This window comes from Schistocerca cancellata, chromosome 2, assembly GCF_023864275.1.
Source record: "Schistocerca cancellata isolate TAMUIC-IGC-003103 chromosome 2, iqSchCanc2.1, whole genome shotgun sequence".
In the NCBI taxonomy this organism is placed as follows: domain Eukaryota; kingdom Metazoa; phylum Arthropoda; class Insecta; order Orthoptera; family Acrididae; genus Schistocerca; species Schistocerca cancellata.
In genome coordinates this window covers 554,004,753-554,023,295 of record NC_064627.1, presented here as the reverse complement: position 1 = coordinate 554,023,295, position 18,543 = coordinate 554,004,753, and the positions used below count along the sequence as shown (strand labels likewise).

Here is an 18,543-nt window from a genome sequence, read left to right as displayed (position 1 = left end):
CAGTAACGCTATCACGTTTACCAAATAACCCTGTGATGAAATGCGCTGCTCTTCTTTGGATCTTCTCTATCTCCTCTGTCAACCCGACCTGGTATGGATCCCACACTGATGAGCAATACTCAAGTATAGGTCGAACAAGTGTTTTGTAAGCCACCTCCTTTGTTGATGGACTACATTTTCTAGGGACTCTCCCAATGAATCTCAGCCTGGCACCCGCCTTACCAACAGCTAATTTTATATGATCATCCACTTCAAATTGTTCCATATGCATACTCCCAGGTATTTTACAGAAGTAACTGCTACCAGTGTTTGTTCCGCTATCGTATAATCATACAATAAAGGCTCCTTCTTTCTATGTATTTGCAATACATTACATTTGTCTATGTTAAGGGTCAGTTGCCACTCCCTGCACCAAGTGCCTATCCGCTGCAGATGTTCCTGCATTTCGCTGCAATTTTCTAATGCTGCAACTTCTCTGTATACTACAGCATCATCCGCAAAAAGCCGCATGGAACTTCCAACACTATCTAATAGGTCATTTATATATATTGTGAAAAGCAATGGTCCCATAACACTCCCCTGTGGCACGCCAGAGGTTACTTTGTCTGTAGACATCTCTCCATTGAGAACAACATACTGTGTTCTGTTTGCTAAAAACTCTTCAATCCAGCCACACAGCTTGTCTGATATTCTGTATTCTCTTACTTTGTTTATCAGGCGACAGTGCAGAACTGTATCAAACGCCTTCCGGAAGTCAAGGAAAATGGCATCTACTGGGAGCCTGTATCTAATATTTTCTGGGTCTCATGAACAAATAAAGCGAGTTTGGTCTCACATGATCACTGTTTCTGGAATCCATGTTGATTGCTGCAGAGTAGATTCTGGGCTTCCAGAAATGACATGATATGCGAGCAAAAAACATGTTCTAAAATTCTACAACAGATCGATGTCAGAGATATAGGTCTATAGTTTTGCGCATCTGCTCGATGACCCTTCTTGAAGACTGGGACTACCTGTGCTCTTTTCCAATCATTTGGAACCTTCCATTCCACTAGAGACTTGCAGTACACGGCTGTTAGAAGGGGGGCAAGTTCTTTCGCGTACTCTGTGTAGAATCGAATTGGTATCCCGTCAGGTCCAGTGGAATTTCTCTGTTGAGTGATTTCAGTTGCTCAATAGCATCATCCACAAACATTACAGTCTTCCATAACCTTGTGTATTTTGTTCATTAAGCAACATTGAGGAATTGTATCAAAATCTTTTGTTGAGTTAAAGAACATATCAAATATTTTGATAACAGGTACTGAAATGAATAATATATAAGTGTGAACAACTATCAGATACACAGATGAATAGCTCTGCTGAGGGATAGGCAGAATTTTTCAATGGTGTTGAAATGCAAACCCATACTCTTCCTCTCCAAGGGCTGTGTGTTGCACTATTGGTAATCACCCTAGAGGATACACCAGGACAGAAATAAGATGGCGACTTTCTGGATCCACTTGTCCTTCACTTACCAGTTACAACATTGATGTAGTCATCCAACTGGACACCATCTGTCCAGAGAGAGAAAAGTTATCTATGGACCACTGCAAGATTTTAAAGCTTTTTGGTGGCTTGTTTACTCTTGTATTTCTTCTCTAACTGAATATGTGTGTTATTGGCTTGGGCATTAACTAGGAATCATTCAGTTTGCCAGCTCTTGATGAATAATCTGATGGGGTCATGTTTCTGTTATGCACAAGGCTTAAGAGGGTTAGGCACCCTCTCAGCTCTATTATTACCCGAGTGACCATAATGCCAATTCTGTTATACCTTTAATCACAGTATTCAGAAAACAGTCACTTTTTTAAAAAAATTGAACTTCTAATACTTAATCTTTACTGTTTGCATAAGAATAATTTTTCCCCTTTACAAGAATACCTAGTGAGTTCTACTAGGAGGTATATATGGGCTAGGAATGTTTCTCTTTCTTGGGATAGGCAGGTAATACCTTACTACAATAGCATTCTCTGGGATGTGTTTGTTGTCAGTTGGCACTGTCCTTGGTGTATGATGAGTTGCACACATACTTTTCATGGGATATTTGGGAAACTTTTATTTCAGTCAAAAACTACATTTGTTTTGTCCTCAAATATTTTTATGCACAGTTTTTTTGCTTATACGACAATTTGTTTGCCTTAAGTCATTGATGAAATTGGGAGACACTATTGGAACTCTCATAAAGTCTCATCATGATGATGCTAGCTGTAACAGAGTACATCTAATAAATGATTACCCTTCTCAGTTCTGAGCTTATATTTGGCGAATGAAAAGTTTATAGTGGTGTTCAATGCATTGTTCTAGTATAAAATATGATTAGGATACCAAACTTAAGAAATTAGTGTGATTTACCAAACTTTTAGAACATATTCAAAGTGAATACTATTTACGTTAAAAAATAAGTGAAATATGAGCAGTACTTAGAAAAGTCAATATTAAACACCTAAAAATTATGAAAACAATTCCAATGGAATGTGAAATGACAGATCATTGCTGAATGTAGTTCCAGTGCTACATCAGAAATAAAGTAACTGTACTGCTGCGTAGAAGTAAACAATAGCTTATTTAAAGGTGTAGGGTATAATAGGCATATTATAGCATTTATAAACACTCACTAGTCACAAATTAGCATTAACAAACCAAGTACCTTTATTTCTCGAAGATGTACTGACACTGCAGTAAATATCTTTCTTTAAGAAGATGCTGTCACCTACTGGTAACACACAGAATTGAAAATGAGTGATTATTATTATTATTATTAAATATCCATTTAATAAATCATTGATATATGATATGGCTTACACCCCTATTTTGTACATTAAAATACAGTTTCTACTACATGGTAATTTACAGTAAAACTGACTAAATACTTTAAATAATTCCAAGTACACAATACTTTACATTAAGTCATTGCAGTATAATACATTAAAATAATAGTGCAGTCTAATATACAGTGTGATAGATAGGAAAAGCAATGTTACATACATAACAGAAAGAGGGAAATAATTTAAATTTGTGTCAACAGATACTCTCTTACAGTGTAATAGCATCTTTACTGCAAATGTGTTTTTAGAGCCACTTTGGAATTTTGTTTCTCTTCATTGTCTTCATGTGGTGAGAAAATTTATTGTAAAGTTTCTTCCCAGTTTACACTGGTCCGTTTTGTTTGAGAGTTACATTTACACACTCACTGAGAGGGTCCAATATGTGTGGACTGTTTGATTTGTTCATCCGAAGTTATTTTTAGCCTTGGAAATTTTCTTTATGTAATTAACTACCTCAATAATGTACACACATGCCAATGGTAGTTTCTGGAATGCTTTAAAAAGGGATTTGCAAGAGAATGTGGGTGCTACATTTTCAGTTGCCCTGCCCTGCAAAGTTATCCCATATCACGGAAGTGAAGAATCTGTTTGGGAAGAATACACATTTTTTAAATGTTTCTTTTATTGTAGATTTAGCAAATATTTTTATGCCAGAACATATTGTTCAATTTGTGTGCTTGTCCCAATTCTTTCTTTTTTTCCCTGAGCCCATATTCCTTGAAATTTTGTTCAGTTTACAATTTCTAATTGTTTATTAAATAGATCCATAGTGAGGGTTAATGGATGTTTGTTTTGTGTATTGTAAAGGTGCGTTGTGACAGTTTTCTTCTCTGTGTTAACAACAAGACTGTTCGTGGTGAACCATTAAGCAATGTTGAGCTGCAATTTTATATTTCATAATGTAGTTCTGCTGCAGTTTTGCCCTCAGTATATTTGTGTAAGCTGCAATTTTTTTATATTTCTGTGAGTTGTTGAATGACTCAAGGCCATTGATAAATATCAGAAACCACATTGGGCCCAAAATAGAACAGTGAGGCACACCTTACTTAATTTATTATTGGTCGGTATGCATAATTTTTTCTTACTGTTGTATGGTTACTACTATCTGCTCTCTGCTTTTCCAGCATGGTGTCATCCATTCTTGTGCCAACCTCCTGATTCGTAAATATTCCACTTTTTCAAGCAGTAGTTTATGGTCTACCTCATCAAAGAATTTTATGGGGGTTCAGAAATATTTCCAATACATGGTCATTCTGCTCTATTGTAATGAAGTCTTCATTAACAAAATCAAAAATGGCAGATCTTTCCAACTAGTCTTTTCCTAATCCACATTTGTTACTTGGTACAAAATTATTTTTCTCTGTGAATGTAATAAATCTTCTGTAAAACCTACTTTCCAGTATTTTTGGAAATCAGACAGCAGAGATATTGGTCTGTAGTTCTTTTTATTTGTCTTATTCATGTTGAAAAAAAGCCTTACTATCACCATTTTTAGTTTTTCTGGGAAAACATCACAACATAATGAGGAATTGCACAGATGAGTTAGGGGTTGAGTCAATACTATTGCACAATTTTTAAATATGTAATTATGAACATTGTCCATGGCTAAAGAAAATTTATATTTTAATACCTTTATAATACTCAGTATTTCCTTTTCGCCTGCTGCATATAAAAAGATTGTTTTTTGATTTAAATAGATTTTTGGTCTGTGCTTTCAGAAGCTGTTTTCTGCTGTTTTTCTATCAGAGTGATTGCTGTTTCTGTGAAATTTACCTTAAATACATCAGCTACGATGTATGGATGAGTAATTTTGTCTCTTATTTTCAAGCAGATTGAATATTATGTTGATTTTCATGTGTTTCGCCAGTTTCTCTTCTGACAATGGCCCACATTGCTTTCATTTCTTTTGTGGCTTTCTCCATGTGATTGTCATTCGTTATTTTTCTTTGACCTTCTGATGATTTCATTTATGATCGGTTTTAATTTTTTAAAATGAGCATCAAATTCTCAAGTTGTTGTGATTTGCTTGGCTACCCGATAGAGAAATCTCTTTTCCTTCAGTGAAACTTGTACATCTGGAGTGATTCAATTACTTTTTGTGTTATTTGTCACGATTTTCCTTTTTCTGAGTGGGAAGAACAGCTCAAAATATTACTGGAAAGTCTTAAGAATTTATCAAACTTTTCATTTCTGTTCCTACAGTTGTATACTTCTTCCCATGTTTCATGGGGTAAGAAGTAAATAAATGCATTTACATGTAAGTGGAGGCTTTCATAGCCATTGTGACATCAATAAAATTCTCTTGGGTATGTGACTGCATTTTTAACATGTAAGTGGCCGTCCTCAGAGTGTTGTTGCTAACTTGCTTAAGTTAGTAACGGCATCCTCACGAAGGTCATTTGCAGCAGTGACTGAAACATTGGAGAATTTTATTGAAATGTATTTACTTTTTGTACTCTGAGGTTGCTGTTGTTGTTGTTGTTGTGGTCTTCAGTCCTGAGACTGGTTTGATGCAGCTCTCCATGCTACTTAATCCTGTGCAAGCCTCTTCATCTCCCAGTACCTACTGCAGCCTACATCCTTCTGAATCTGCTTAGTGTATTCATCTCTTGGTCTCCCTCTACGATTTTTACCCTCCATGCTGCCCTCCAATACTAAATTGGTGATCCCTTGATGCCTCAGAACATGTCCTACCAACCGATCCCTTCTTCTAGTCAAGTTGTGCCACAAACTGCTCTTCTCCCCAATCCTATTCAGTACCTCCTCATTAGTTATGTGATCTACCCATCTAATCTTCAGCATCCTTCTGTAGCACCACATTTCGAAAGCTTCTATTCTCTTCTTGTCTGAACTATTTATCGTCCATGTTTCACTTCCATACATGGCTACACTCCATACAAATACTTTCAGAACCGACTTCCTGACACTTAAATCTACACTTGATGTTAACAAATTTCTCTTCTTCAGAAACGCTTTCCTTGCCATTGCCAGTCTACATTTGATATCCTCTCTACTTCGACCATCATCAGTTATTTTTCTCCCCAAATAGCAAAAACTCCTTTACTACTTTAAGTGTCTCATTTTCTAATCTAATTCCTCAGCATCACCCGACTTAATTCAACTACATTCCATAATCCTCATTTTGCTTTTGTTGATGTTCATCTTATATCCTCCTTTCAAGACACTGTCCATTCCGTTCAACTGCTCTTCCAAATCCTTTGCTGTCTCTGACAGAATTACAATGTCATCGGCGAACCTCAAAGTTTTTATTTCTTCTCCATGGATTTTAATACCTATTCCGAACTTTTCTTTTGTTTCCTTTACTGCTTGGTCATTATACAGATTGAATAGCATCAGGGAGAGGCTACAACCCTGTCTCACTCCCTTCCCAACCACTGCTTCCCTTTCATGTCCCTCGACTCTTAGAACTGCCATCTGGTTTCTGTACAAATTGTAAACAGCCCTTTGCTCCCTGTATTTTACCCCTGCCACCTTCACAATTTGAAAGAGAGTATTCCAGTCAACATTATCAAAAGCTTTCTCTAAGTCTATAAGTGCTAGAAACATAGGTTTGCCTTTCCTTAATCTTTCTTCTAAGATAAGTCATAGGGTCAGTATTGCCTCACGTGTTCCAACATTTCTACGGAATCCAAACTGATCCTCCCCGAGGTTGGCTTTCACCAGTTTTTCCATTCATCTGTAAAGAATTCGCATTAGTATTTTGCAGCTGTGACTTATTAAACTGATAGTTTGGTAATTTTCACATCTGTCAACACCTGCCTTCTTTGGCATTGTAATTATTATATTCTTCTTGAAGTCTGAGGGAATTTCACCTGTCTCATACATCTGGCTCACCAGATGGTGGAGTTTCGTCAGGACTGGCTCTCCCAAGGCTGTCAGTAGTTCTAATGGAATGTTGTCTACACCCAGGGCCTTGTTTCGATTTAGGTCTTTCAGTGCTCTGCCAAACTCCTCACGTAGTATCATATCTCCCATTTCATCTTCATCTACCTCCTCTTCCATTTCCATAATATTGTCCTCAAGAACTTTGCCCCTGTATAGACCCTCTATATACTCCTTCCACCTTTCTGCTTTCCCTTCTTTGCTTAGAACTGGGTTTCCATCTGAGCTTTTTGATATTCATGCAAGTGGTTCTCTCTTCTCCAAAAGTCTCTCTAATTTTCCTGTAGGCAGTATCTATCTTACCCCTCATGAGATAAGCCTCTACATTCTTACATTTGTCCTCTAGCCATCCCTGCTTAGCCATTTTGCACTTCCTGTGGATCTCATTTTTGAGACGTTTGTAGTCCTTTTTGCCTGCTTCACTTACTGCATTTTTGTATTTTCTCCTTTCTATACTGATTTAATTCTTAAAGTCTTGATATTTCCAGATCTCTTTATTTGGGAATATCTTCTGGGAACTGAATGGGTGTAAGTGACATCACTGTCAATGTAGATACAACAGCCACCACGACTTTGTTCTTTCCTGCAGAAGTGACTGCTTAGTATGAAGTTTGGAAGATATACCACTTTCATTATGTCTTCCTGCAGCCAGTGTTCAGTTAGACACAAGACTGAAGCACTTTTAAGTTCACTGAAATCACATGGTGTAGACTACGGGGTGTTCAAAAAATCTCTCCACAGTGCCATATGATTGTTAGCCATGCTTGCCGTATGCCACAGTGAATATACCGACATGAAACCCAGTGAAATACAAGTTATTAATTGATTGAATATTCATTTTTACTGAGATAAACGAAACAGTGGAGTGTTGGGAGAGTCCACTTGAAGGGAAGTAACCCAGGCACGCGCGGCTAGCAATCGTACGGCACTGCGGAGAGACTTTTTGAAGACCCCGTATATGCTACAATCAATCGCAACAAGTTTATATAACGCACAGGGACTGAGGTAGTTATCTGAGGGGGAAAAACACTGAATTAATCTTTCACTGTCCATGCTGACCAGTCTTGTCAAATGACAACTGCCTTTTGTTCCCTTAAGTCAATCAGAACATACTTGGACCTTGATTTTTATCTCCTTAAGAAGATGATTTTTCAGGAGCTAAGACAGAGTGGAAAATATGTTACCAAATAGATTTGAATGCATGTGAAAGTGTATGTATGAATTGTATCGTGAATATTTTGAAAAAAAAAATTAAATGATTTAAAAAAGAAATGTTTTTCTTTCATTGTCTCTGTAAAAATTTAAAAGGCAACCTTCAAATGAGTTTCAACTGTGAACAAGTTTGTGACTGATTTCACAGACACACCAATTCAACGGCCATTGGAAACTGGCACTCATTCGGAGGGTGAGAGTTTGGCATGATGGCATATAACAGTGAGAGTGTGCTGCAAGGTAGGTGTGGGGAAGTGGTTCTCTGCTGCAGTTTGGTGATGGAGCTGGTAAAGAAGGCAGTGAATTGATTGATTGAACACTTTCTTGACAGACACAAACAGGTATGGTTGAGCAGATCCAAAACAGACAGACACTACAGACCAAGGGAGACAATCTGTGGACTCCAGCATGCCAGTGCTGATGTGTCAATGCAGGCATTCCCTGTGGAAGGTAGAGCTAGTTTGCCCTATGAAACATCCATTGTAAATTATCTTAAACTCTTAAAAGAAACTCCAAGTTATGCCGCTGCATGCTGGCAGATGGTGGTCAGTGGTTTCTGGGTGGTGGCGTACCAACAAGGCAACGTCCATGTGCCCAGGTGGGACAGTCAGAGGCAGTGTCATAGATGTGGTGATGACTAGGGTGTGTAATCAGATGGCCCAGGTTTATGATACTGTGACGGGCTGCTCCTAGTGGCCTAAATTACGTTTCCATGTGCTGACAGTTGTGGGAGGCCTCTGTATTGAGGCTGTGTCGAAACATTTGGTGTAGAATTGATAGATAGCCTGTCATGATGTAACTGGTAGGTTCGCCAGTCATGTGGCAGGAGTGCTGTAATGTTTCTCTTATCGACCCATGGAACTGCCGACAGTGGAAGCAGTGTTGCTGTTGACGCTGCTGAAATGGCAGGGCATTGGTCAAAGGACTTTGGACTGATTTCGTTGCTGGGCTGCTGTCACGGCTGCTGGTGTCTGGAGCATTACGTTTTCACCCTCCTTAGATTAATTCGGTTGTCTGGATTCCTATTTTGTTGGTTTGACTGTACCACAGACACACATCTATCAGCTCTAGGCAATCAGGTAGATGCTGCATTTCTTGATTTCTGAAAAGCATTTCACTCAGTACCACATCTGTGCTTATTGTCAAAAGTATGATCATGTGGGGTATCAAGTGAAATTTGTGACTGAATTCAGGACATTTTGGTAGGGAGGACACAGCATGTTATCTTGCATGGAGATGTAGAAGTAACTTCAGATGTGACCCGGGGAAGTGTGTTAGTACCCTTGCTGTTCATGTTGTAGACCTATATTAATGACCTTGCAGACAATATTCGTAATAAAATCAGGCTTTCTGCAGATGATGCAGTTATCTATAATGGAGTACTACCTGGAAGAAGCTGCATAAATGTGCAGTCAGATACTGATAATATTTCAGAGCAGTACAGAGATCGACAACTTGCTTTCAGTGTTCAGAAATACAAAATTTTGCGTTTCACAAAACAGAAAAACGTAGTATCCTATAACTATAATATCACTGAATCAATGTTGGAATTTTTTTTTTTTTTTTTTTTTTTTTTTTTTTTTTTTTTTTTTTTTTACTGTAGGCAGGCCTACAGTATCTCACTCCTGCAGTGCAGAAGCACTGAGTTTCTGTGCCTGTCTTTGCTTTTTCGCTGTCTTTTACACAACTTATTGTTGCTCACTGTGGTTAACTCATTTCTTCACTGGTGCCATCATGACAATTGTGGGTCCACAGGTTGAAGGGAGGCAAGAGCGTGATTTAGGCAACTCTAGGTCTGAGATGACACTACACAACACTTATTATGATAAAAAGTGCATAAATGGCTGATGTGCTAGTTCATATGGTTATGAGTTGGTGGTGTCATTCGGTCCGATGTTTTCTTAATATGGTCGTAGATGTTCCATCGCCACGCGACCAGTTTGTGCTGCTAACATCTGGCGCAGGGTAGCCAGAAGAGTTGGGCCTAGTGTGGCGTTTAGGAGTAAGGTTTTCCTTGGGCAGGATTTCTAAAAGTGGGGCCCAGTGGGTAAATTAACGAGTATTTGGCGTTTAGAGTTTTGGTTCCGATATTGCAGGAAATGGACTGTGGGGCCTGAAATGTCACATGGAGTACCATTCATTAGCAGTCCCTGACCTTATAGCTCTATGTGCTGGGCACTGCCAAAATGCCCTTGGTCGTAGCGGATGACAGTAACTATTATCGATGTTGGTACCGAGTTATGCCTCTTCCATGTCCTATAGGAAAAGGAAGTTCCCTGTCAGTTTGATGTCCCTCTCACATTCGAAAAGCGTCCTCAAATTCACCTTTTTTTATGGACTAAATTGCCGTATGAAACATCCGTTATAAATTATCGAAAAATGTTAAGAGGAACTTTAGGGAAATGCCCTGCCAGTTTAATGTCCCTCTCACATTCGAAAAGCGTCCTCAAATTCACCTTTTTTTTAAGGACTAAATTGCCGTGTAAATCATCCGTTATAAATTATCTAAAAACGTTAAGAGGAACTTTAGGGTGCATCACACACATAGTCACTCATTCTCACTTACTACCAACTCACTTTCTGTCGCGCAAATGTTCCTCAAGAACCTTTCTCATAGAAATAACACAAACATAGACATAACCATAACACCTAATAACTAGTAAGTAAATACAGACATTCAGCTCGTATGCTCACCTCGTGGTCTTAAGGTGTATGGGTGTGTTGGGACAATCTTAGGTTCACTCTGCGTCAGTGGCTTATTTCTGTTTTTCTTTCTTCTATTTTCCCTAACTGGTTCCCTTCCCCCTTCACAAGGAGATGCTGGCAATTGAGGCAAGCTTCTGCTTCACCTAAAAATGGGCGCATTCTACTTATACGAATAATTGTGGTTCGGGTCAGAATTTGTGTTTTAACATTAAGTGGGGATGTTTTTTCGTCTATTTGATAGGGTCCTTGGTACTGGGGAATGAACTTTTTCTCTCTCTTTGGAATGCGAGGGTTAGATACTTTTATCCACTGGCCGACGTGATACTTAAGTAATTTTGCTTTTTTAATGTGTTTTCACGTATTTCTAAAATCTTTGTGTTCATGTTTTTCACCTGATGCCAGATACCTTTTAATCTTTTAGTAAAGTCTTGAACAGAGGACGATTCCTATCCTGGAGTAGGATGACCTAAGACGAAAGCTGAGGGCATTTTCTGACCAAAAACTTACCTTGTAGCGCGAAAACCCGTGTTTTCGTGGATGTTTGAATTGTACGATTTTACGATGTACTGTAATAATGTGTCCCAGTTATCGTGGCTACTATTCAGATAACAGCTTAGCATTTCACTCACGAGGAGAACACGGCAAGTGCCATAGCCCGATTTCCCAGAAACTTCGCTCATTGGAAGAGTAGTCAAAATAAGCGAACATATGTCTCTACTTGTCTGCAGACTGTTTCTGAGAAAACGATGGTCAAAGTTTTTGAGGTAATTTGTGTGTCTTTTAGCGAGCGAACAGTCCAACCGATACGGCGGCGCAGTGGTTAGCGTTGCAGCTTCACATTTTCGCGCCCCATTCTCGAAACCTGATTATCATTTCAATTTTTGTTTTTCATTTATCTTCCAATGTCTGCAGAAGATTACATGACTGTTTTCCGTTATACACTGAAATAACGTAATCTTTATTGTCTTCTAACCGTATGTCTAGTGAACGAATACATAAAAAAATTAAAGTAAATGAATGTGAAAATTATTTGAAGTTGTTTTCGGTGCAATTCCTGTAGTGTATCTTGATTCGTAATCAACTGCAAGCGCCAGTTTTCAGTAAATGGAAATTATCGCCAACGCATGAAATTTTCGGTAAAGTTAACGACGTATTTTCCCCAAGTGAGGTTCTTACGAAGAAATGTCACTGTTGCGAACTTGACTTCATGCGATGCTCAATATGTTCGGAATTTCTGTGTGCGGAATGTTTCTACGTTCGGTATCATTCACAGGAACGCATCAACCAAATCTTCATGAAGAATAAATATAAGAATAAGAATTGATATAAGAATGAAATATAAGAATATGAGAATTGAAAAAGATTGTAACCCCTCAAAATACCAAACACACATATATTATGTAGTAAATGTTCAAAAACAGTCGAGTATCTGTGGATCTCGTCCGCAGCTCGTGGTCGTGCGGTAGCGTTCTCGCTTTCCACGCCCGGGTTCCCGGGCTCGATTCCCGGCGGGGTTAGGGATTTTCTCTGCCTCGTGATGACTGGGTGTTGTGTGATGTCCTTAGGTTAGTTAGGTTTAAGTAGTTCTAAGTTCTAGGTGGCTGATGACCATAAATGTTAAGTCCCATAGTGCTCAGAGCCATTTGAACCATTTTTTTGTGGATCTCGTCTTCCAGTGAGGCAAGTTTCTGGGAAACTGGGTCACTGCACCTGCTGTGTGCTTCTCGTCAGTGTCATATGAACTCTCCCTGTACTACAATTCGCTTGTGGATGAAGGGAGTAGTTCATAACTTCCTAACGCGAGTAGTCAACATAGTTACTTAAACAATTCAGACAAAAATTCGTGTCTTGGTTTGTTGTTATTGTCTCTGGTGTGCTGAATTTCAATAGTCAATGGTTAATGAAAGCATGAGCCAGTGGAAGATACAGAAAAACCTCAAGGAGGGGGCGCTAAAGATATCTTGAGCTACCTTTACTTTTACCGTATAAAAAATAATCAAGTCACATGCAAAGTTTAAGAAAGTTTTATTTAAACTGATTATACACATATACAAGACAATGCCATGTTATGATAAAAAAAGTTACAATTGTGGTTCTCTTCCTTGAATGATGAATTCTAGAATTCTATGCGCCAATTCAATTCTTCGTGGCAAACTGCTTAATTGCAGCATCAACAGGACAATTAATGTGCTCAACAGAGATGGGAATTTGGATTAGGAGGGAGGCGTTCTAGGGTAGTCCGTGCAGTCTGTCTGTATACATACATCGTAGACTTGGAAATGCCTTTGGAACCATATACACTCCTGGAAATGGAAAAAAGAACACATTGACACCGGTGTGTCAGACCCACCATACTTGCTCCGGACACTGCGAGAGGGCTGTACAAGCAATGATCACACGCACGGCACAGCGGACACACCAGGAACCGCGGTGTTGGCCGTCGAATGGCGCTAGCTGCGCAGCATTTGTGCACCGCCGCCGTCAGTGTCAGCCAGTTTGCCGTGGCATACGGAGCTCCATCGCAGTCTTTAACACTGGTAGCATGCCGCGACAGCGTGGACGTGAACCGTATGTGCAGTTGACGGACTTTGAGCGAGGGCGTATAGTGGGCATGCGGGAGGCCGGGTGGACGTACCGCCGAATTGCTCAACACGTGGGGCGTGAGGTCTCCACAGTACATCGATGTTGTCGCCAGTGGTCGGCGGAAGGTGCACGTGCCCGTCGACCTGGGACCGGACCGCAGCGACGCACGGATGCACGCCAAGACCGTAGGATCCTACGCAGTGCCGTAGGGGACCGCACCGCCACTTCCCAGCAAATTAGGGACACTGTTGCTCCTGGGGTATCGGCGAGGACCATTCGCAACCGTCTCCATGAAGCTGGGCTACGGTCCCGCACACCGTTAGGCCGTCTTCCGCTCACGCCCCAACATCGTGCAGCCCGCCTCCAGTGGTGTCGCGACAGGCGTGAATGGAGGGACGAATGGAGACGTGTCGTCTTCAGCGATGAGAGTCGCTTCTGCCTTGGTGCCAATGATGGTCGTATGCGTGTTTGACGCCGTGCAGGTGAGCGCCACAATCAGGACTGCATACGACCGAGGCACACAGGGCCAACACCCGGCATCATGGTGTGGGGAGCGATCTCCTACACTGGCCGTACACCACTGGTGATCGTCGAGGGGACACTGAATAGTGCACGGTACATCCAAACCGTCATCGAACCCATCGTTCTACCTTTCCTAGACCGGCAAGGGAACTTGCTGTTCCAACAGGACAATACAATTCCACATGTATCCCATGCCACCCAACGTGCTCTAGAAGGTGTAAGTCAACTACCCTGGCCAGCAAGATCTCCGGATCTGTCCCCCATTGAGCAAGTTTGGGACTGGATGAAGCGTCGTCTCACGCGGTCTGCACGTCCAGCACGAACGCTGGTCCAACTGAGGCGCCAGGTGGAAATGGCATGGCAAGCCGTTCCACAGGACTACATCCAGCATCTCTACGATCGTCTCCATGGGAGAATAGCAGCCTGCATTGCTGCGAAAGGTGGATATACACTGTACTAGTGCCGACATTGTGCATGCTCTGTTGCCTGTGTCTATGTGCCTGTAGTTCTGTCAGTGTGATCATGTGATGTATCTGACCCCAGGAATGTGTCAATAAAGTTTCCCCTTCCTGGGACAATGAATTCACGGTGTTCTTATTTCAATTTCCAGGATTGTAGTTTCATTTAGCAGATGCTGAATTGTTTCCTGGTTTATTGCTTTCTCAGAGACAGCCGTTTCGCTCAGCACCACCACCACAAGCATATAGGATACCCATATAGAAGGGAAAGGACAAGCACAACGAGACAGGCCCAAAATAAGACACTTGCTGCCGGCAGTGACTTGAAAACTAGCGCTGAACGCCAATGCTGCTGCACCTCCTCTTCAAGGTTCCAGCAAGCATTCTGACATCAATATTATAATGGGCATTCTGCGGAATAAGATTGGGTGAGTGGTTCTGTGCTGGATATTGGCAATGTATTGAGTGAACGCGCCAGACTAACAGATGATAGAACACTTTATTGATGTATGCAGTCATGGTTCAACACGTCCGAAACAGAAAGACTGCAGATGATTGGCGGCGGTCCTCAGATCCCAGGACGCCAGTGCAGACATTCCGATGCAGTGGTTCCTTGTGGATGGTAGTGGCAGCCTGGCTACTACAGAATGGTGGCGGATGACAGCCGATGACTGCTGGGTCGCGGTGCGGCAGCAAGGCGACACCCACATGCCTGCATTGAACACTCAGGCAGTGGTCGTTGATTCTCGGGCTGGCGGAGACTGTCGTAGATGCAGCAACGACTGGCACAGGCTGTGTGTCATTGTACAGCCCAGCTGAGAGGATTCTGTGCAGGGCTGGTCGTGGCGCTTTAAATTCTGCTTCCATAAGCTGACTATCGCAGAAGGCTCCGTACCAAGGCCATGTCAAAACGTCTGGAGCAGGCCTGGCATGCCGTAACCTGCAGGTCAGTCAGTCGTGTGGCGGGAGCCCGTGTAATGTCCCTCTTGTTAACACACGGAAGTGCCGACTGCAGAAACCATGTCTCTGCTGACGTTGCTGAGCTGGCAGGGCATTGGCCGATGGACTGCAGTCTGGTTTTGTAGCTGGGCTGCTGTCCCAGCTGCTGGTGTATGAGCCATTATATAACGACAGTGGTGCTTCAGGGGCGCAACGATGGCCAGAAGACATCCACAAGTTTTATAGCACATGTCTCCGTTACAGATGAGTCAGGGAAAGAGCTTTGCGAGTGAGTTGCTTACACCAGTGCGTCTATATCATTTTCTCCTACCCGTTTGCTTTGGGGCTGTCGCTGGTCTCCATCACACATGATGACTGTTGAGTGTAATCATAATGACGTGAAAACTTAGTCTTTATAAATGCCACCTGTGGTAGGGTTGTCGTTCACTCAACTGACAAGAACTTTACCTTTGAAGGCGCCAATCTCCTGCACAAAAATCCACCCTGTCATTGCGTCTCAGGCTTGGTTATAAGGACATTCGGATAAATTTCACCACTTCCACGTTTCTGCCTAGGCACTGTCTTCAACATTCAGAGTGTATGTGCTCAGTTTCATTACACAGAACTGGATGCTGTCTTCTTGTTCAGTAATTACTTACGGGAATGCGTAGCATTCCACGACAAACGCTTAGGAGTTAATTTTCAAGAATTCAGGAGTTACACGTCCATCTTAGTTGTATGATTTACTAACAAGTGAATCACTTAAGCTCGATCGGCTGAAACTGAACAAATACAATTTTAAAATAACAGAATGTTTCTGTTCAAATATATATTACAATCGTTCACCAATAAAACTCTTCATTTCTGTGTATTCGATACTTGAAAATTAAAGAAACTACAGATGGCATAAATAAAAATCGCTGGAAGGAAAATACTGTTTTACAGACAATTTTGATCAGAAGATTCACTTAAATCATAAATGAGGTATTATTTGACAAGAAGCTAAATATTTGCTTGAAACATTATACATAAACACATATAATGTTTAAAAACTGAAAAAAAAACATACTGGAGCAGAGAGCTACTGATCATGTGATGACTCCGGGTGTAACACGTATTTGATTACTTAAAGATATCATGCTATGAGGATCTCAGGCTGTTTAGGCAATGCAGCAAAGCATCGGAAGGGGCTAGATATTTAATGAAGAAGGCGTAATTGCAGGTACTGGCAGCAGTTCGATAACTAGAGCTAATGTGTGAATTTTAACGGAAGTTTCTAATTCAGTGGCACCAAATTAACAAATTTTATCTTAGTTAATTTTAATAATGTATTGTGTGTTGCGAAGTGTAATAACAAACACACACACACACATAATGGCATCGAAGAGGTAATTGTGACTGTGATGGAAATTAAACTAGCGGGATATGTATGAAAGTAAGTTAGATGGGATCTCAGAGAGCAATATGTTACTATAATACTGAAGACTGCAAAGTACTGAAAAGTTTATAGAAGATGTCAGATGGACTGCGATGATTATGATGGTTATTAAGATAACAATAACTGTTGAAAATGTGGAGAACACCTTCCTCATCTATTTTTAAAAATTCCATGCCTCATACAGTTTTCAGGATTTATGTAATTTTCTGTGTTATTGAGCAATTTCGGTCATGTGATATTTTCAGGTAACTTACCTGTTAAAGACTAAAAAGAAGCTAGACAATATTAGTTCTGCAATACATCACTTATTAATTCAAGTTAAAGGTAACGACAAAAGTAAATGATGATAGGTGCGATATGTACTCGATACATTTGTTAGTTGTTGGGTGTCTGAATACTTCTGATGGCAAAGCATTTCAGATTTTTTTGTGATTTAATAGCTACGAACGAAGTAATCAGATCTGGGGTAATTTGCGTTCTTTTTAGTCATTGCTTTTAACTTCAAACAATAACTTCAAATAATATTGTTATTTTTAAAAAAACTTGTAACATATTCTTTAAGAATACTCAGGACTGAAAACGTACAATGCAGCAGAATGAACACTAAATGACATTTGCAGCTGGCATGAAACCACTCAAAAAATTCTTAACAGTTAGAGACCCAACTTGAACGAAAGTTTTCACCTTCATTGTGAAGCACACCAGTGATGCCTGATATTCCAGGTGAAATATGTTCAGGTGGAAGAAACACAAACATTTAGTTGCCAAAGGAGACTACTCATTGAGAGATATCCAAACTTAAGGGCAGAAAAGCATACACCATTTACGCCAAGGGAAAATTTTGTGGATATGAGAAGTATTAGTCGAAACATTTGAGCAACACATAATTTTCTTTGTCCCCCTGATGTTATTAAGCTTTAACTGCCAAATTAATCCGACTCTTTGGCAAATAAAACTATCAGCCACTGTACTGGATAATATACCTTACAGATTGTTGCTTACTTGGTATCTTTGAATTGAAAAATTACATTGAAGATTTTAAGCGCGTATTATTTATAGTGTGAATGCCGTGTCCTTAATCATTAATCAAAGATAATAGCAGGTTTTTATGTTTTCCTCTAGAAATGTGTGTTATAAGATACTGTGAACAGTGTGACAATACAAATAGATTTTTTCAACTCATAGTATCGAAATATATGTAGAAAGTATCTACTTCACACTTTTTTCTCCATTACAGCGGCTAGATGAGAACGAGACTGCTTCTCGTCCTTCAAGAAACTGTCAAAAACCAATTCCAAGCAGCAACTTCAAGACTCTTACAAGATACATTTTCATCTACCCAACTCTGCTACGAGATGAAGAAAAGTTTGGCTCTTGGAGCTCCACCAGACCATATAATCCTTCCTCCATGCCGAAGATGCACACAATGCAAGAAAGCTCTGGAAAGACTCCTTGGATGATTGCAAACCGGGACGGTCGGTGAGCGGGCCCGCAACCTAAAAGACCTTGTCACTCAGATCCATCATCACCCCAAAAAAAAAACCAAGACGACAAAACTACTTCTCATCTGCACTGTAACGGCAGGATACTTGAACACTGAAACTTCCACCTCTAGCATCATAATACATGTGACCAGGACACAGGCATCCTACCAGTACAGGACCATCATCATGTCGCCAAACTCAAAGGGCCCATGTATATCCCCATGGGTCTTTGAGGTTCCAGGTCATGTATTGCACATACATGAAATGGAGCCTCAAAGACCAATTGGGGGGCCCTTTGAGGGCCGAGACCAATTGGTCCTCGGTCTTCCCTTACTGCAGTATTACTAGGCATAACACGTGTAGCCCTCCTTTTGAATGATTCGGCAATTTGAAACCTTCAGTGACACTTTTTTCGAGGCAGTTGTTCGCTC

General features: G+C 40.6%; 1 long non-coding RNA gene across 1 annotated transcript in view; it reads left to right on the top strand.

Annotated features, from left to right (window-relative positions):
- Window positions 1-18,245, top strand: part of LOC126162146 (uncharacterized) — a 172,125-nt gene extending 153,880 nt beyond the window's left edge. The window contains exon 6 of the long non-coding RNA XR_007535027.1: window positions 17,866-18,245. This is a non-coding gene — a long non-coding RNA (uncharacterized LOC126162146). The remainder of the gene's footprint in view (window positions 1-17,865) is intronic.
- The last annotated feature ends 298 nt before the right edge of the window (window positions 18,246-18,543 follow it).